This window comes from Protopterus annectens, chromosome 2.part2 (genome assembly GCF_019279795.1).
Source record: "Protopterus annectens isolate FY-2018-M chromosome 2.part2, PAN1.0, whole genome shotgun sequence".
NCBI classification, from domain to species: Eukaryota; Metazoa; Chordata; order Ceratodontiformes; family Protopteridae; genus Protopterus; species Protopterus annectens.
Genome location: NC_056730.1, coordinates 923,038,127 through 923,060,330, shown reverse-complemented (window position 1 = coordinate 923,060,330; position 22,204 = coordinate 923,038,127).

Here is a 22,204-nt window from a genome sequence, read left to right as displayed (position 1 = left end):
CAGCTGCTTTCAGCTTAATGTTTTCGTCCTTGCCTGTGGTCGTAAGCGTTAGGTAGGAAGTGAGAAGAAGATCATGAATACAAGTGGTAAAACCAGGATTCCTTCAGAAGATATCTCAGTTCATTTTTGAACAAGACTGAGGAACCTAGCATTGTAGGTAGATCTCAGAGCAGATCCGCTGCCCTTCTGGACTGAAATGAGCTAGTTGAGATAGTCTGAATATTTAATGAAACTATTATTTGTGTGTTGTCTCCTGAATGTTCACCAGATGTGGTCTACTGGAAGGATGTTCCATGGCAGACTCACAACATGCAGGACGGGCTATATCTCCCAGCTTGTCTAAGAATTTATGAGGATCCTAACTTTGAGATTGTTACTGGAGAAAAAGGAAGACTGGTCTTCCTGTCATTATTTAAAAAAAAAGAAGACATTGCTTACCTTCTTAAATAATGGCATTGTATGTCCACACTCCTTCTTTTTGCTGGATGGGGAGGGTTTTATCACATCCTGCTGATATGATGGACAACATAAGAATTCCTTTTAATATGACCTTTAATCTTGTCATTACCCTTGTTACATGCACCTGACAAGCTGTGAATAACAATACTTTGCTTCCATTAAATAGCAAAATCTGGGTAACCGTATGAGAATTGAATAATCAGTTATAAACATACCTCATCCTCTTAGCACAAAAAAAATGGACAAAGACAAAATAATGGGGAGGCAAAGATCCAAAAATAGGTACAGGTTTTAATCATTGCTCTTAGTAACTTAGTAAGGTGTTTTATATTGGCATGCAATTTTTGAAAGATATGAAGATAGAAACTCAAATGTCTGTCATTGTTTAGTGATTTCAATCTTCAGTAATTTGCTAGATAGCCACAAGGTACATGTTTACATTTTGTGTACCTTTTTTTATCCTTTTCACGTGCAATATAATGAAGTGCAATAACCTAGCTGCTTTACTATATTGTATTGTATTGTACTGTATTCTCTTATTTATTCATGTTCATTATATGTGAATGCACCTTAGGAGGATTGCTACAAATGTACTTGTGCAATGACAATAAAGGAATCTTATCTTATTTTATCTTAAATTTTAAGAGTAACAGACCAAAATGTAAGGCAAAAATCTGGACATTCTGCAAAAATCTGAATTGTTGAGAGACAGGTTATAAAAGTGTATAATTTGTGAATTCTGCTTCATGTTGTACCAAGTTTCTATCAAACTTGTAGGCTATGCTATGTAGAGTTAGGGTGATTCATACTATGCATGAAACATTTCTGCACACTTTAGAGACAAATGTATAGTTGATACGGCCACAGCCATCATCATCTGCATAGTAGTCAGTGGACAGAGACACAAATCCTAAACAATCAGAGGAGGGTGGAAAAGTGAGTTGGATTAAGAAACAGAGAGTGTGGCTTAGTAACTAATTTAATTGTGGTTGCCTACTGAAATTGTTCACACCCCTTGCTGTAAACGGAATATTGGCATTTTAGACAGATTTTCAAGTTTGAGCACTGTATCTTTCTTATTTATTATGTTTTTCCTTGTTTTCCTTTTTTCTTTTGTTACATTTAAGTGATTTTTTCTCCCCTTACAAATAACTGTATTTCCTTCTTTTTTATTGAAGTTATTTCCTGTGTTATTTTTTTCTTAACCTGTGGAAGTTCTCTGTGTAGTTTCTATTGTCACTGTCGGGGGGAGGTGCTTAGAGAGGTTTAACTCAAAATGTGTGAAATTGTGTGTGCAGGTCAGATATGGATTTTGTCATACACAATATATTCTAATGATAGGACTAGGGAAGGTCCAAGGCAATGGGGACAAGTGCTGCCATGAGAGCTTGATACTGAGTTGTGACCTACCAGATTTTCCACATGATGTTAAAGGTCAATGGCATCCAGCTTGCAGACTCATGGATGAAGCCACATCCATGGATGCTGGACCTGCCTGGGCTATCCTTTGTACATGGCAAACTTGGCCTGCACACATGCAGACCTGACATCTGCCCCACTTAGATGTGTCAGCCATGTGTGTCTGGTAAATCCTTACAAGTTTGTGGGTAGAGGTCGACATGGATGCTGTGTGGGCAAGCATGTTTCATAAGAGAACCATCGCCACATTATCTCTTGCATCCGTGCTTTGCCTGTATTATTATATTTCCTCATTTATTCCCTGAAACACTTGGTACCTCTCTCTGTGTGACTCTAAGTGGTAATAGCCTGTGCCTGAACAATGATCCACCACATTTGTTGCTGTGCTGACAATGCTTGAGGTGTCTCAGATGCCACCTGTGATAGATGCCTTTGCCTGGCACCCCTACAGGCAGACTGTACAGTGTGTAATCTAACTGCCAGCATAATCCTGTCTTCTTCCAGAGGTTCCAGATGTGCATCTGAGAGCGAGGCATAGCATTTTTGGGGATTCAGCCCCTTCTCATAATGGCATGTGCTCTTGGTGTTTTACCAGTGAGCCTGCCAACAACCATTCTGTAATCAATAATCTGCTGTCAAGGGGAGGCCATGCCAGCACAGTTTGTAACTGTGTGTTACTGTCCTCAGGCTGTGTCATGACTTCAAGAGTAATGCCATCACTGATGATAGACACAAGGCTGTTAGCATCAACCTGCCGATTTACCACAGCCTATTATAGATGTCTCATTTACTGCCATACCTGTGAATAAGTGACAGGTATTTTACTTCAGCATCCTTCATTTCTCAATTCTTAGTAAATCCCTATATATTTATTAGTACTGTTTAAAAGGAGTTGAATCCATATTTACATACTGTATAATGTTCCTGTTTGCAGTGGTTGTATTGTCAGTCCTAAAGTACCTGATGAAAAGACAACACTGAAGTTAGTATGTAGTAATGCATTCTGCTAGCAAATAACTGTCACACTGTTCAAAATGCTACATAATATTACTGACTTGCTCCTAGACCTGTGTGAACATGGTGTGGGTTCACCAAACTGCCAGTGTCCATACCACCAGGAATAGTACCTATTCCATCATCCTCACCATAGCAATCATTATCACACAGGGATATCAAATACTCCTTATTGGGTGTCAGATTTTGTGCTGTGGAAGAACCTCCTGCCGGTGTTGTTTTGAGCAACTGCATTCTGCTATGTTTCATTCTTGGCATGAGACAACATGTCATTAGCTCTCTGCCATCACTGTTCCAATGTACAGTTTCTTACCCCATTGGCATTTTTATCCGCCAGCACTTGGTTCTATACTCTGTTGGTCTAGGTCCACCTTTTCCAAGAAGGCATTTTCCATAGGTTTTTAAGTCCATCCATTACAATGTGGGTCTCCTCAGAAGTGAAGTTATTCCCCTGTGTCTTGCTTTATGCTGCTATAACATGTTGACCCTAGGATTAACGGAGCAACACAGTTAGTATTATTATCTGTGAAACTGTCCTGCACCAAGTTAAATAGAAGCTGTACCCCTGATCTGATTTATGTAAAACACTTTTATGTGAGTTTGCTCAGTTTTGATTATTACCAGAGCATTACGTGTGTGTGTGTGTGTGTGTGTGTGTGTGTGTGTGTGTGTGTGTGTGTGTGTGTGTGTGTGTGTGTGTGTGTGTATGTGTGTGTATGTGGTACTCTGTATACAGTGAACACTGATCTGTACATTACACTACCTGAACAACTGCATGACCTGTGTGACTTTCTGCTCTATATTTCATAGGAGAGGGGGTTGAGAATGCTGCCTTCAAGATGGCTGATGTTTTGTTTCACTACATTCACTCATGTTTGTGCACAATAGTCCTATACATTGATATGGCCAGGTGCCAGTGGCACTTCATGAAATAATGATAACAGTAGTATATAGAAAAAACAGAGCTTAGAAGGTGCTTATGTTGAAATTGCTGAGTTATTAGTAACAGTAATAGAATTTTCTCTTACAAGTTCTGTAGAGTAACTCTCTACCCTGTCCTTACTGGAATGCAATGTTCTGAGTATGTTTACGATTTCACACCTTTCATGTTGTTTTTCATACATTTTTTGCTTTTCCTTTTCCTTTCCAATGATCTCCTCAGAAACGTCCCAACCAGGTGGAGCACAAAATGGCAATGTGCATGAAGGTCTGATAAATTTATGAAGTTCTTACATAAATGAAGCTTTTTGGCACACTGTTCTACAAATCTCATTATTGCACATTTACAAATGTCACCATCATTGTAAGCAAGTTCACACAAACATGAATGAGGTCTGACAGGTGCACACAAGCATGCTGTCTGAATCATGCATGCATATGGCCATTCTTTGCACAGCAACGTACAACCCTGCTGCAATCTGAGTGGTGACTAGAGTCATGCAGTGAGTATTCTTTCACTTGACAGCTCTAGATGTAGGCTGTGGTGGAAACTGCTGTCAAGAGGGCTTTGGAGAGGTGGTGCAGTTCATATGAATGCTTCCTGTATTGGCTGCAAGACTGACTGGAATTGCAGACTCCAGATATCAAGTGTCCTGATACCACCCCCCAACATCAGGGTCTGGTCACACATTCAAAGTCACTGAATCATTGTCTTGGTTATAGCGGTCTCTTGTCCCCCATCTACCATAATTTGTGCATCCCCCTACTGTCTCATACTCACCCCTTGTACATTGTTCCACATCCTCTCCATCACCAGATGTCCATCCTCTGTCTATCTTTCCTTCTCTTTGTAAACCCTATCTATTGTGTGAGCACCCACCCCATCTGTGTTATCTGCCTTTTTATCTGCTTTGTGAAAACCATTATGTACACTCCACCTTTCATATCCACCCTAGCTTCACTATATTCTTCCCTTATTCCCTTATATATTTCAAAAATGGGGGGTCTATTATCAACAAAAGAAATTAAAATGCCCCCTATCCTACCTTCGCCTGCATAACCCTTTTTATGATCCTACTGGATTTGCCTTTTTTCCAACTTTCATATCCAACTCTTTTCAGGCTTATTGAATGAAATAAACTGATGTCCATCAGTGGACACCTGCAGAATAAAGCTGCTGGCAAAGCAATTTTATCCACTTGCCAATGCCACTCAGACAAAGTATGCATAGCTTCTCTCAAAGAGGTCACATGACATTAGTGCAAAACCATGCATGCCAGTTAATGCTGGACACTTATAACATCACAGCAGAATTCCATACATGAGCAGTATACACTACGTGTGCAAGTGCTGCCTTCAATCTTTTCATCTTACCTTACATACTTACCTGTTTGCACAGTTTGCTTGGGCTGTTCATTGTAGGGTGTCCGTATACAATAAACAACACAGCTGGTTCGCACATACTTTATTAGGATATTGGTGAATTGCTGCCATTTGCACATTTTCCTTGCAAACTTGTGTAATGTTTGACTATGAATACCACCTAATAATGTAGAATCATTCTTTCTCTCAGATCTTGAATGTGTAAAATAAGAATGGTTGATATTTTTGTTATGTATGCATTTCTTTTATTCACCCTGAACTTGGACTTCTTGATAGCATGACTGATCCAGCATGCCACTGTGAACTCCTGAACAATAATAACATGCCCTGTTGTCATGGATGAACCAGAAATGTCTATATAATGTCTTGGTAATTTAAGATTGCATTTTGGAAATCTGTATTTTCTTTCATTTATAGGTGAAACATAGATTTTGTTTGTGTCCTTCATAGGGTGTGCAATAGTTATGCAACAATTCATTAAGATGTATGGAACACTTTGTGAATGCAAGTCAATGGCCACTGCTAGAGATGAATGTAAAAGTTAGTATAAGTATTTTATGGAGATCGATACTTTCCCAGTACTACTAGTATGAAGACTAGACAGAACAATGAACAAACTTATTGTTATGGTGTTTATATGTGCTCCAACATTAGCACTACTGGAGTCCAGAAAACCTGTGCCCACCTTCCTCTTTTACTGGAGGAGGCTGTGGTATATAAACATTTAAGACTTACATATTTCAACCTTCTAATTTGCAAATTATTATATCATGAAGCATTTTTAGCATGCAACAGCCTGAGATTTTTAATTTCTGTCATGCTTTGTTTACTTGACCAACATATGTTAATAATTGTGTTTGTTTACTTGTTTTGAAACGGTGCAGTAGATAATTATGCTAATTCTCTGACACTGCTTCACATCAAATGGCTGTCTAATGTGTATGAGTAGCATGTATATGGAAGCGTAAAATGAAATGCAGCTGGTAAAGCTGAACTGAGATAATCGGCAGCCTCATTATACTGACTCAATATCTGATATAGTTCTAATGTATGTTTTTATTACTGGAAATAATTTGATTAAATACTTTCTTAATTTAAAGCAACACTCCTTTATAAATGAACTACACTATCAACTATTTGCATATTTTGTTGTTGACAGCTAATGTTGTGGTTGTTAATAAGGGTGTTTTTGTTGTTGTTTATTACTTTTATTGCCCCTCACTCTCCTTCTCCTGTGTCCTGCTCTTCATGCATAACATTTATCTGAAGCAGTCTGGTAAGGTGGCTCAAATGGAAGCAGGACATATGTTTGGGGAGATTCAATAAAGCCTACACAATCATTTTTCACTGTGTGTGTCACGGTGCAATGTGCACATGGCTGCATACATTCTTTTTTTTTTTTTTTTTTTTTTTTTTCAAAACAAGTTTATTGTTTTAACATATAAGAGAAATATCATAACAATTTTATACAAATAATTAAAAATAGGTATTATTATAATATTCAACAAAACAACTAAAGTATTTACAAAGACATCCACTACAATCAAATCAATTAATTAAACTAAAATACTGTGCTATTGAAATTAGAATTTTTTTTAACAAATTTTGTAAATTATCCCATACAATAAAATGTGATGTTTTTCTAGTTGTTCTCATTCTAATTGTGCTTATTTCCATATGACACATTATATTCATAACATTTTAAATTCATTGAACGAAGGAGGTGTATCTGAAATCCAATTTCTAGTTATTATTTTCCTAGCCACTGCTAGGATAGACCATAACAAGGGAAGCTTAATCTTTTTAACACATTGAGGTACAGGTGTGTTGAATAATATAAGAGACTTAGAAATAATGAAATTATCTGTAAAAGAGCCTGCAAAATTCATTAATTGACTTCCAGTATTCTTTCAACTTCATACAGTCATAAAACATATGAGCCCAGTCAGCATTAATTTCTACATTACATCTCTTACATAGATTATCTTTATTATTAATTTTATTCATCATCAAAGGTGTATAAAAGATCTATGTAAAAATTTCCATGTATAAAGTCTCCAGACAATGGAAGATGTAGTTCTATAAGCAGATTCCAATATATATTGTTTATCTTGTTGAGTTGGTGGGTCCCCATTAATAGAGGTGAAATAATTCCAGTATGAATCTACATTGTAAAAGTTTCTTGTCTGATAATTTTATATATATATGAAAGTTTACCTTTATCAGAAACTTTATGCTGTAAATTTATTATCAAGTAATCAATCAGTTTTGGAATAGATTCTTTAACTGTTATAGACATTAGATCTATTCTATCAATGAGATGTTGTCTAAAGATCTGAACCTCTAACCAGCAAGTTTCTCTTAGATCAAATTCTTGTTTTAAGAAATCTAGATTTTTAACTTTATTATCAGATATCAGCTGATACCAGTACTTTAGATTATTATCTATAGCTAAATGAGCTCCTTCAGAAGTAGATGACATAAGCATACCCTGAGTATAAATTATAGGAATACAATAAAATTCCATTCCCTATACTTAGGGTGCATGAATATAAAGTTACGATAACTAATAATAATATTTAATGGGTAACAGACCATATGTTTAGGTGTAATAGGTGAAGTACAAAATTCCTTTAGCAACCACAACATGGAGTTATTTATAATCATATTTTTATGTGTTAAGGAGATTTTCATGAAGTGCATACTAATTAGCTCCCAATAATCTTTCCATTTTGACATATGACCGATCTATTAATAAAGTAATAACTTTTATAATAGAAGAGATAATATATAAATTAAAGTCTGGAAAAGAAATACCCCTTGAGACCAGCTATTAGTATGTTTCTTTAATGCAATCCTAGGTCTATTAGGTGCCCATAAGAAATTTAACATTAGTGTATTCAGTTTCTTGATAGTTATTTTTGTAGGTGAAAGTATTATTGATTGTATTAAGTATAAAATCTTGGGAATATTATCATTTTAATAATTGTAAGTCTCTCCTCCATAGTAAAAACATATTATTCCAGGTATTAAAAAGATTTTGTATATTAAGAAAACAGGTATTATAGTTATTATATATAATAGATTTAATATCTTTAGATAGTATTATACCTAAATAAGTTATCTGACCTGAGTTGGGTACATATTTAGTAAAATCACTAATGAGAGTATTTTTTCGTGTATATATAGGTAGTATTTTAGTTTTTCTTCATTGAATATTAAACCAGAAATACTTTTAAAATTCATCATTTTATCAAATAAAGACTGCATAGAAGAATTAGATCCTGCTGATGTAATTAGAACATCATCTGCAAAAGTTGAATTTTTGATGTTGTATTTTCTTCTATTTCAAAACCCTCTATGTCAGTACTGTTTCTAATCAAATTAGCCCAAGGCTCCATTACTAAAGTGAATAATAGTGGAGAAAGTGGACATCCTTGCTTTGTACCTTTAAGAATGGGTATTTTTGTGAAACATATGTTCCTACCTTAATATAAGCCAGCGTTCCTTTGTATAAATGCTCAATTAAATTTACAAATGCATCAGAGAAATTTGTGCATTTCATTAAGGTAAACAGATAGTCCCAACTTACTGAATCAAATGCTGAACCTATATCAAGACTAATAAGTGTTAAATCTTTCTTTTTCCTATTTGCAAAATCAATTAATGTTAAAGTTCTTCTTATATTATCAAAAGTATTTCTATTTACAATGAAGCCCGTCTGATCTATGTCTATAATGCGGGATAATTGTCTTCAATCTATCAGCAAAATACTCATAAACATTTTATAATCAACATTAAGTAATGAGATGGGTCGATATGAAGAACATCTAGTTGGATCTTTATTAGGTTTTAAAATTGGTGAAATAAATGTATATTGCCAAGATGGGGGTTATTAACTCAGTTTGGGCCAGAATAAAAACCTTATGTATTAATGAATATGTAGTTTTAGAAAGGATTTTATATATCTCTGGTATAATACCATCATTACCCGGTGCTTTGTTTGATTTAAGCTTATTTATTTGTGTAATAACTTCTGTATATGAAATACTCTTGTCCAATAGTTTAATCTGTTGTTTATTAAGCTTTTATTCATGTTTGTGGTTATAAACTCCTTTATTTTATCTTTAGGTTCCATGTTAATGTTGTTATGGTTAATCTTGTGAAAGTGATTTCTAAATTCATCCAGTATTTCTGGTATACTAGAAACATTCTTCTTTTTCCTTAGAGAAAAGATTTCTTTGATATGGTTTTGTTTATTCAATCTTTTTGTTTTATTTTTAAGTCTATGTAAGTATTTGGGGCTTATTGAATAAGACAAAACTTGTATTTCTCTAAAGTTATTTTAACTTTATGAGTTAAAATTTCTTTGTATTTCTCATTTAGTTTGTTTATTTCTTCAATAACTTTCTTGTCCATAATATTTTCTTTATTATTATGTTTATAAGAGTCTAGTTTACTTTGAATATCTAACAATTCCTTATCCCAAGATTTCCTTTTATTATTATACCATCTGATACTTTGTCCATATAGATATGATTTTAAGGCATCCCAAACATAGACAATGGAGACTTCAGGAGTATTATTTATGTCTAGAAAATGTTGTACTTCTGAAAGTATATATTCTTTATAGTCTTTTAGCTGAGTTAAGTATGCTGGTATCCTTTTGATCTGAACATTATGAGTATTTTTATCATGAATTCAAAAACAATTGAGTTATGATCAGATATAGGACATGAAATGATTTTGGAATTAATTAAATCTGTTATCATCTGGTTAGAAATAAAGACCCTATCTATTTTGAATAAGTTTTGTATCTGTTAGAAAAAAGGTGTATGGTAATGATTTTGACTCTATCTGATTATTAATATCATTCAAATGATAAGAATTAGCAAAATCATTTAAATGTTTTGCATTAGATGTAATTCTTCTTTTCTTTATAGTGGTAGTATCACTTTCATGTAGTATACAATTAAAATCACCAGCTAAAATAATATCCCTATAGAGAATGATATGATCTTATCAATATGATGTTTCACTGTATTAATACCAATTCCAGGTATCCAATATACATTAATTAAAGTGTAAGTCTTCCCATTAATTTGTATTGTAACCATACAAAACATTCCTTTGTCATCCTGATAAGACTTAATGGTTTTAGGAATGGGCATACTTTTATTCCATAAAATAGCCACTCCTCTTTTTCTGAGTGTGCTCTGAACTAACCAATACTGTATACTTATTAGTGGCTAGTTTATCAATATCTTTTTCAAGAGATGGGTTTCTTGCAGGAAGACTAGATTGGCCTTGTGTAGATTAATGTATCTTATTAGGCTTGCCCTTTTACATGGATTATTCAATCCATTAATGTTTAAAGAAATTCCTTTTAAAGATGTCATTTGGTATTTTTAAAACTCAAGAATCTTATGATCGAAATAACAAATAACAAGATAAATAATGTTACATCTCCTCTTTTAGGTGTACCTTTAAATATAGCTGTATTTATTAAATCTCTTATGGGATTTTGTATAGGATTCAATTTTGTTTGTAGTGACAATGAGTGTACAAAATATATTGTGGATGTCAAAACTATATACATATAACAATGAACAAGTGAAAATAATGTAAGGATTAAACCTTGCATCCCGAGTTAAAACTCCAACTTAGAGTAGTATTTGCTACTCAAGTTAACCCCTACCCTAAGCAGCAGTACCTCAGCTACCACCTTATCAATTTAATACTAGTTATATTTAACTGAGGTTAACAGTTTTCAATTCAATTATCTATCAAGACAAAACTACACATTTGGTAAAACAGCATCATATAAACTAAAATAAACTTTTTTTTTTTTTTTTTTTTTTTAAAACTGTTCATACTATTATATAGATCTATGTAATATATAACACTTGTATTCTAATAGCATTCAAATAATCTTAATGTTAGAAATCAAGAGGAGAGAAAATTATGTTCTAACATTCATTTAAATCAAAAACTTTGGCTAATATGATTCAGACATTACATGCATTAAGATGCATCTATTTTCTGTCATGTGAATTCTATCAACAGCTTCCAAAAATCTTGAATTGTTTGTATATGAGCATTTACTTAAACTCATTATTGTCAATAGAGTTAAATATTGTATTCATAAAAATTATTATAAATCATATTGCATAGTTATGCAGATTCTCAGAAACACCTGCGTTATTACCTAAAAAAAAAAGCCATCACACACCCACACCCACACACACACACACACACACACACACACACACACACATATACACATACACATATATACATACATACACACACACACACACACACACACACACACACACACACACACACACACACACACACACACACACACACACACACACACATATATATATATATATATATATATATATATATATATATATATATATATATATATATATATATCTGATCTCACTGAGTTGTGTCTTTGTAGAGCAGTATCCTATTTGCTGTTCCTAGAATAAATCTGTCTGCTTTATACAAAATAATGCACAGCAAACACATATTAGTAACCAGATTTTACAATCATGCTAACCTACTGCTTTAAAATATATCACATGACATTTCTTCCAGAATAGAGTTATAAGATTATTTATGTTTGTCAATCAGATGAATTAAATGAGTTATAGTAAAGTATATGTTTGGGACACAAATTTTAACACAGATTATTATGCAGCTGCTAAGTAGATTTTCCAAAACATTTAAATAAATGTTTCATTTTTATGCCTTCTAAAATAAGACATTTACTTACTACAAGAAACTACATCATTTAAACTCATTATAACTGACATATTTTATGAACAGAGTATTTTTCCTGAATCTGTGGTGTGTCAGTGTGATAACCTTGTCAATGTTTATACTAACTGCTTTCAGTTTCTCTGTGAGAATTCTGTCATTTGAAGATTCTGAGGTAACTCAGACACTGTGCATGAGACAGCCCACATCCCAGATTGTCTCTCTTAACATTTTGGCGGGAAACTTATTAAAAACTAGTGACAAACATTCATTTAGCAGTGTAAATGCATCTAAACATGACAGAACCTCCACAATGTATTCCACAGATCATCACAGCCTCTATGCAAGTGAAATTAAACTCAAAATTACCAACAAGCAATAAAACTCAGCATTCTTCTCCCAACTCAGTTTTCATACAAATCCTATTATTCACTGTGCCCACACAGTCAAAAGCATTCTATATATTAATAAAGAAAAGAAAAAGAGTAGAAAATAAAAGGGAGTGAGGCAGAAATAAAAAATGTAAGAGAAAGCTGTAAGAAGTATATACAATGGAATGTTACTTACTGTTTATATTAATAGAGTTAAAAATAAAACATATTATTTACTCTTATTTAGTTCTGATTATTATTAGTTAAAGCATGACAGATTATTTACAAACAAGCATAAGCAGTATAATCAAGAAAGTATAATTAGAAATAGCATTTGAAGAACTTATAAACTTTTACAAGAAATAAATATGTTATTATTCTATTAATGATATTTTCATTACTGTTCTCTCCTGCCCTCCCCACCCTTTACCCACTACATAATCTAAATAGAATGTCATTGTTTAAACAAAGAAAATAATAAAAGAAGGAAAAAAAGGTAAAATAAAAAATGTATCAAATTACTAACCTTACTTTTTCAGAAAGAGAAACAAATCGAGTCACAGCCTGCCATTAAATCCTCAGGCATTTTGACTGGTTATGAAACAAAACATTTCTTTGCACATAGAGAATAACTTTGATTAAATCTTTTCCAAAATATTTGTGGCTTTCTGGAAATGCAGGAACTATATTCAAAAGATTAATAATGAACTAAAATGATGAGAGAGAAAAACATATAACAAATCATTTGTTTTTTAGTCTCTTCTTCTTCTCTGAAGTCTTCCAGGAAGCTTCAGTTGCCAATCTCTTTAATGAAGAACTAGCCCATTTCATTTCTTCTATTTTATCCAAAATCCTTTTTCTTTGACAAACAGTAAAGCAGAGTCTAAATCATCAAGACCTTAGGACCATCAGGAAGGAAGATTTTAAGCTTGGCAGGAAACAGAAGGTATGTTTTAAACTGTGCTTTTTTAAGCTCCCTTATTAGTGGCAGAAAAACTTTTCTTTTAGCAATTACCATGGAAGAATAGTCATTGTCAAAACGCACAGTTGTCTCATTAAACTTAACAGGAGCTTTAGCCCAAGCAGATTTAAGAACCATCTCTTTATCAAAGATGATAGAAATCTAACTATAACTGATCTAGGATAGTTTTTGTTAGAGTTAGTATTAGCTATAGATCTATGTGCTCTTTCGATACCAAAAGAGAATGCTTCTGGTAAATCTAAAGTTTTAGGGAGCCATGTTGTTAAAAAGAAGTAATATTGTTACCTTCAATATTTTCTGGCAGTCCAAAAATCCTAATGTTATTGCCTAGATCTATTTTCCAGGTCATCCAGCTTTGTTTGTAAATGTGTATTTTGTTTCAGCAGAAACTCAATGTTGATTCCCTCTTCTTGTATTTTATTTTCCATGTCATTCACAGCTTCTTCTATGCCTGTCATCTGGATCTTCTGTTGTTGCAGGTCCATATGTAACAAGTCTATTTGTTTTGTAGTTTTTCTATGAAAGTGTCTATTTTAGTATCCATTTTATCCATCTTAGCAGTAAGTTGCTGGACTATAATTATCAGAGACTGAAGTTCTTTCTTGATGCTGGAGTCTTGAGAATTTGTCTTACTGGAACTCATTTCAGACTGATAAACTGACAGGAAAATTTCCAAAGTAATTTCTGACAGGAATATTATTAAGATTTCCTTTCTTTTTTAGATATAGTTCAAGAACTATATAAAACAAACATATTTAGAAAGAAAATTACTTCAAGAATTAATTTTTTAAGTAATTAATTCCTGTCAATGTAATGAAATTGGTGGAGCTGAAGAAATCTGCTGCTATCCTGTGTTCATCCTTGGCCACGCCCCCCGGCTGCATACATTCTTAGAGTCAGTAAACTCCGTGTAGCAGGGCACACTCATGCACAAACAAGGTAAACTTCCATGGAATGCTAATTACAGCATAAGTAACTGAATTGTATGCTAATGAAGTAAACCAACACCATGGAGTGATTCAACAAGCTGTAAATCAACCATGTAGACTCCATGTTTGTGCTACCCATGTATTCAAAAACTTTGAGAATACAGCCACGGAAAGGAGTCTACACAGAAACAAGAATATGTAAAAGGTCTTAGACTTGTATAGAGCTGACCTTAATATGTAACAGCAGATACATTATGACATTAGACAGGGTGGATGCTAAAAGTAGTGTAACAATAGCAACAATCTTTTTTAAGTGCCATGACATAAATGCAGCTTCACTTCCCCACCCCAAATGAGGAATATACTTGTAAGTAATGTAGACAGATAAAAGTGTAAACTCCATGAAACAGACTATTCATACTGTCATGTATGCATATACAGTATGTAGCTGATGGAATACAGTCAAATTTTATCCAAAACTGTATTCCTCTGTGAAGATATATAGCAAAGTAATACCCTCCCTTGTGTTTACAACATTGGGATCCCCTTCAGTTTCCCTGCCTACACTATTACCAACCATGTAGATTCAGGGCTGTCAGCACAGTGATGATGCAAATGAGGTCAAAACTCATTAGAATTGCTGAATTACAAAAAATAGTAATCGTATAGGGATGCTCAGTCTGTGTATTCACTTCCACAGTGTTTGTATTCAATGGATGCCAGCAATAAATGATGACATCAGGTGGGTATGTCAAGTTACACTTACAGAGGTGTACATGCGGGTCTGTGAAGGGTGAAAGTGCATGTAAGCAGTGCACAATGCACAGTTTCTGTTTCATCCTCTGAATTTGATGTTTAAATGTGTCATCTCTGTCCACTTTTAAGTATTTTGTTTTTTTTTATTTTTGTCATTGTTTGCAAGATGCGGCTCTTAGCACAATCATGGCGAACAGAGGAACGAATGACAGGTTTCACTCTGCCTGTCATGTAGCTATTCCAGTGGCAGCATGTGTATGTGTAGGGCTAGAGTATAGATGGTCCTGTGTTCTAGTACAGGGTGTGCAACCTTTCCTTCACGTTTTGTGCTCCATGTTTGGCATACGGTAGAACATCCATAGTTGACCACCACCCTACATTGACCAACTCCTTAAATTGACCTAATTTTCATAGACTGGACATGCACCACATGTACTCAACAGAAGACCAATCTCACTACCTCTGTAAGTTGTATCTTGACCACTTGGACTGTGGCACACAATATTAATTTACCCTCTATAACCTGACCAGTTGAGTCCACTCTGCAACAAGGGATAGAAGGTTTGGGCTTTGCCCCTTAGTTGTATTATTTTTTTCTTTAGTATAAGTTTTTTCCATGTTTTATTATTACCACATGTTGGATTTAGGCCCAACATCCTTATGTTTATCACCTGTTGCTGAAGATTTTTTCAACGTGAAGGAGTGGTCTAAATTTTACAATTACTGGACAATTTTGCAGTTAATCAAGGCATGATGGCCCAAAGGAAAGAACTCAAAGAGCTGACATTGAAGGAAAAGTATGATCTTCTACATTTTCTGTAAAGCAGCAGCCAAAGAAAGACAGCAGAACATTTTGGTGTTAGCAAAACCACAGTTAGCAACATCCAAAAATGAAAGCATGAGTACTTGGAGGGATGCAGTCCTACAATGGAAAAGGAAGAAAACTTCCATTGGTGAAGTCAATAAAGCCACATTAATCTGGTTCAAATAAATGAGGGCAGTTAACATCTGAATCTCCGGGCTGGTGATCCAAGAAGTTGCTAAAAAATTCGCACAGGAATTCGAGGTGGCAGATTTCCAAAAATCAAGTGGTTGACTCGAGAAATTTGAACTGTGACACAAGATCACCCAGAAATTTTTTTGTGGTGAATCCAATGAAGTTCCAGTAGAAGTTGTGGAAGAGTTCATCAAAAAGTTCCCAGACTTTGCCAGAGGCTTCAAAGATGACAACATCTTTAATGCTGATGAGTGTGGACTCTTTTTAAAGGCAATGCCTGACAGGAGCCTCATCATGAAGGGTGACAAATGTAAGAGCGGAAAACTTTCTAAAGAATGTTTCACAGTTCTGCTTTGCACTAACTTAACCAGAGAGAGACTAAAGCCCTTGGTGATTAGAAAATCGGCAAAGCCATGCACATTCAAGAACCTGAAGCCTAAAGACCTCCCCGTCACTTGGAGATCAAACAAATGCGCATGGATGACTGGTGCCCTATTTGAGGAGTGAGTAAGGGGTATTGATTGAGAAATGAAGAAGAATAAATGGTTTATTCTACTGACAGTAGACAACTGTCCTGGCCACCCACAAGTGACTCATCTCACAAACGTGACACTGAAACTTCTGCCTCCAAACATGACCTCAAAAATCCAGCCTCTTGACCAAGGCATCATCAAAACATTTAAAATGTACTACTGAGCCCAGGTCCTGCAGTGGGTCATTACTAAAACACAAACCTGTGGTCCGTCTGTGGAAGCAACTTCATCCGCTGCATCAGTTAATGCTCTGGATGCTGCCCTCTGGATCAGGAATAAAGTTCAGCCAGAAACGATACAGACATGTTTCAAGAAAGTTGGATTTGTCACAACCCAAGAGCAAGATGCTTTTGCCTCACCAGACAGTCCATCTCCCATGGCAGAATTCAAAGGAGTACATTTTGAAGGTTTCATTTCAATGGATGATGAAGTGGCAACGTGTAATGAACCTGACCCAGAAGCAATTATCCACGTGATATTGACCAAAATACAGACCAGCACAAAAGTGCATGAAGTAGCTGATGAAGTAGAAGAAGTAAGTGAGGATGACATGAAAATTGCAGAAACTCCAAAAGAAGAGGATGTCAGGCATCTGCTAATGCAGTTAAAGTCATTTGCTGTGGACAAATGCCCAGGTATGCTGAGTGGTGTAGCCAGCATTGAGAGTGCTTTCTCCATTTACCTTTGTAATAAAAATAAGAAACAGACCATGACTGACTCTTTTTTCAGAAAGAATGATTAAACCATGGGAAAACAGTAAATGTATTGATTTTGTATGATACTGTATGCATGATTTTACTGTGTATTGATTATGTATGATTTTGTTTGATATTCTCTAACAAAAGCTGTACAAGAAAGTAAAGTACATGCACGTATCAGTACAGTAGGCCTAGTTCCTTATGTTGACCACCTCCGTATGTTGACCAGTTTGTTACAGTCCCTTGGGTGATCAACTTACAGAGGCTCTAATGTATAGCACAGGGGCGAAGGAAAGTAATACCGATTTTGCCTGTACTTACCTTATTTGCACGAAGGTGTGTGGAGGTGTGCAAAGGTGTGCAAAGGTGTGCAAAGGTGTGTGTGTTTAATAGATGCTAATGACAGCATAAGCAGGTGAATTGCATTTTAATGAACCAAGCCAACATGTTGGTGTTATTCAACAAGCTATGAAGCATTCATGTAGCCTCCAGTCTGTTTTTTCCTGAATACTTCAATACCATTGGAGTAGAAACAAGGAAATTTTAACTGGACACAGTACTAGGGGCTGCTGCAACTTTGCTCCACATGTATGTGCTAGATGTTGAAGCCAGTGCTTCTGGTGCTGGTGACAATAGGCCTAGGCCAAGAAGGAGAAGAGTGCTCAGGTCCAGGGTAACTTATCAGATGCTACATGACCTGGAGATTGTAGAGACCTATAGGGTGGACAGGGACACATTACAAGAACTCTGAGCTCTGTCGCCCTCAACTCAGAGCCAGAGCCAACCAAGGAGAACCCATCCCAGTGGAAACTAAGTTATGTGCTGCCCTTAAAATCTTAGCTATAGGTAATTTTCAAAGACCAACTGGGGACATGATGGGTGTGTCAGAGGCATCAGCATTGAGGAAACTACACCAATTCCTAGATACTATGCTAATACATGCCAGTGAGCACATACATTTTCTCCATAGTTCTGAGGAGAGGGCCAGCAATATGTGACAGTTCTACCATGTAGTGCACTACCCTGAAGTACTGGGTGCCATAGATTGCACTCATGTATACTTTAAGGCACCACCTGGTGAGCAGGGTAGAATCTACATTAACTGCAAGGGATACCACTCCAACTGCCAAGTCATGTATAATACTCAGGGAATTATCTTGAATGTGTGTGCTGGCAACCCTGGCAGTTGTCTTGACTCCCATATCTGGCACACATCACAGCTGAACCAGATGTTTGCCAGGGGAGACATTCCACAGGTCCATTTACTCGTGGATGCTGGCTATGCACTGGAACCGTGGATGATAACACCCATCAGAAGTACATACACAGCAACAGAAGACTGCCATAATGAGGCACATGACCAAACCAGAAAAATCATAAAGCATCTGTTTGGGCTGCTGAAGTCACAGTTCCAGTGCCTAGACATATCTGATGAAGCTCTGCAGTATAATCCACACACATGTACACAAGTATTCACAGTATGTGCTATGCTACACAGTCTGATCCTGCCGAAACAACTGCAGCAGGATTAGCAAGTGGAAGTAACACACATCCCCCCACCAATGCCTAGGTCACCACAGCCACAGTCAGTGGAGTACTTGGAGGGGAAACCACCAGCTGCTGTGCCTGGAGGCAGATGTAGGCATGGTCAGTATGCCTTGATTTGGCTAAGAGACAATGCATAGCACATTCAGTGACCACCTAGGTGCCTAATACCTTTCTCCTACTCACATACATATAGTAAAATTGATGCCAGGCAACTCATACAACCTTTACATCCTCATGTATTGACTGTGTACTATTTGCATCAGATAGCATCAGCCCTGAACTAAAATTTTGTCAACTGCTGCATTTACAAGTTAAGTCCTGAACCTACACTGTATTCTTGAATAATAGTATGGCATATTCTTGTATTTTGTAATTTGGTAGAGTAATCAAGTAAATAATGGTGGATTTGTACAAAAAGTACTTTAACATGTGACAGCAGAGACTTATTTGACTAATAGGCGTCCAGTAATAAGTAATAGGCCTCAGGCATCAAAGATTCACACACTCATATCTCTCAAGAATACTGATAATCACTGCATGGCCGCAGTTTAGCACTATACCTTTGTAGTGGTAAATCATTAAAGAGAGAAGTTAGAAGGTAATGATACACATTGCAATTTCTGACTTCACAACCCTTCCCAAGATCAAACTACAAGCAAGATGCAGAACAAGGACAGTAACATGCACATCATATCTTCATGCACCACCACAAAAGAACAGGCTATGCTTGTTTATGACATAACAGTAGCTGAGCTTTGTTCCCCCCCAAAAGAGCAGTGTACCCTTGTTTGTGCCATACCAGTAACTCACCATACTCCCCCAAAACGAACTGCATATGCCTGTTTGTGCCATCCAGTCTGGCCTTCAGTTGCTGGCAACAACATATCATATAATTCCCAGTTAATATCCTTACATATTTTAAGACCGATTATATGGAATGGCTTACAAACTGCATGTCTCACACTACTAGTCACATAACTGATAAAGTACCAAGAAACACTGACATGTAACCCAGAGCTGTATATTTGCAAGCATAATCATAACAGCTTGTGTGATCACTAAGTGCACTACATCCAAATATAATAAAGAGAATTAATTGTACAAATCACAGCTGATGGTTTGATAGCAGTGAACATTCTAATGCAGCGGGTTGTGTGAAGAATAACTTCAGTTCTTTGCTGCAAAGCTGTTTCTGTGGCAATGAGGAATAAGGCATCCATCCTGTTTTCTAAAGATGCATTGGTGTGAGAGTTCAAATCCCAAGCTATGTTGAAATATCTCATGTGTACTACATTGTTTTTTATCATTTCATGTATTTCTCCTTTTTGTTTTCAATTCCATATTCTTATTACTTTTACCAGACAACAAATACATTACAGGTTTGGCTAAGCTCATTTGGTTTGTGTGAAGCACCTTATTGCAGAATCAGGACAAACCAGACCACCTAGGAAGCAGACAGCCACAAATATAAACTGGATATTTTGAATTAATGTTCTTGAGCATCGCAAAAAATCAGGCCTGGAGTACAGATGGAACTATCATAGGTTTGCAATGTGGCTCACATTTACACACTGCTTACTTATGTGTGAGTGTACGTATCTTGCATGAATGTACACTTTATTCACCATCGCACAAACCAGCTGCTCACTGTGCTATGGGACTGTATATATTTATTTATTTATCATTTGTTTACTGGGAAACTCCGACTTGGAATGAAACCAATTTTCAGCAGAGGCCAGGGAGAAATGCTCCAGAATGTAACATGAGAGGAAACCGGAGCACCCAGAGGAAACCCACATGAATGCAGGGAGGATATGCAGACTCCGCAAAGAAGGAACTACAGCCAAGAATCGAACTGGACAACCTCTTGCTGTGAGGCGATAATACTACAGCTGCACCACTGCACCTTCTGTATACACACACACACACACACACACACACACACAAAATTAATTTTCATTAGTGGTGTTTATTCTCCATTTTCTTTGTCTCACATAACACTACATGTGGAAACATTACAAACCAAGGGCCCAATCTAACTATACATCATATATTTACAATAGATTAATGTGTTGCCCCCCCCCCACACCACCAAGCACTACAGCACTGATGTCTCAGTACTTTTTCCATACATATATCAACCACACTGCAAAGTGTAATATATAATATTGTGTTCTCCATTATGTACAGGGCCAGTTGGTGGTGCTCACAACCTCGCTCTGCTAAACTCAAACAACCAACTATGCTTAATAAGTGTACTTGTGTTCCTACACAGCTAGGCTTCTAAACAGCCTAGTGCTATTGCTGCTATTAGGCTACTAGCCTCATATATCGCTATGAAGCTATGTGCCTAAGCAGGCCTCCCAAGCTGTTGTGCACCACATAGCCTGCTGAGATCATCTACTATAAGTGTACCTGCACTCTTGTATAAATCAGACTTGTGTTGTGGCACTTGCGTTAAATACTATGTTCTGTAGTCTGTGCACTTAGAGCTGTAATGGTTCAGTTCTCACTACAGTTGACTCTGTGTGTGTGTGTGTGTGTGTGTGTGTGTGTGTGTGTGTGTGTGTGTGTGTGTGTGTGTGTGTGTGTGTGTGTGTCTCATCAGCAGAGTAGACATGTATTCTGTGCATCTAGATAGGGAATCTATTCTCACTGCAGTCAATTGTGAGTAGTGTACTATGTTCTGTAGCCCATATACTTAGGTAGGTGTTCTGTTCTCACTGCAGGCAAGTGTGTCTGTGTGTGTGTGTGTGTGTGTGTGTGTGTGTGTGTGTGTGTGTGTGTGTGTGTGTGTGTGTGTGTGTCTAATCAGCCAGGTTGACGTGGTATCCTACAGTTACATGTCCAATGGCATAGATGGCCACTGATAGTTGCTCATGCTTACACACCCCTTTCATATAGGCCTCCCAACCTCTTATCAAACACACATGGCCTGTTGATGTCATTTACCTTAAGTTCATGTGCACTCCTATATAAGTCAGACTTGTGCCGTGGTGCTTGTGTTAAGCACTGTGTTCTGTAGTGTGTACTGATAAAGATAGGGGTTCTGTTCTCATTGCAGTCAAGTGTGTGTGTGTGTGTGTGTGTGTGTGTGTGTGTGTGTGTGTGTGTGTGTGTGTGTGTGTGTATGTGTGAGCTGTTGCTTGACATTACAGAGAGCATTTTACACCAGCATGTGGGGCACTGTTATTTTCTCCTCAACAGACACTGCTGGTGTCATCAGCTATAAACTGTCTGACACACTCCAAGTCAGGCTTGATCTATGGCACCTGCATTAAGTTCTGTGTTCTGTAGTCTATGTAGAGGTTCTATTCTCACTGCTGTGTGTGTGTGTGTGTGTGTGTGTGTGTGTGTGTGTGTGTGTGTGTGTGTGTGTGTGTGTGTGTGTGTGTATGAGCT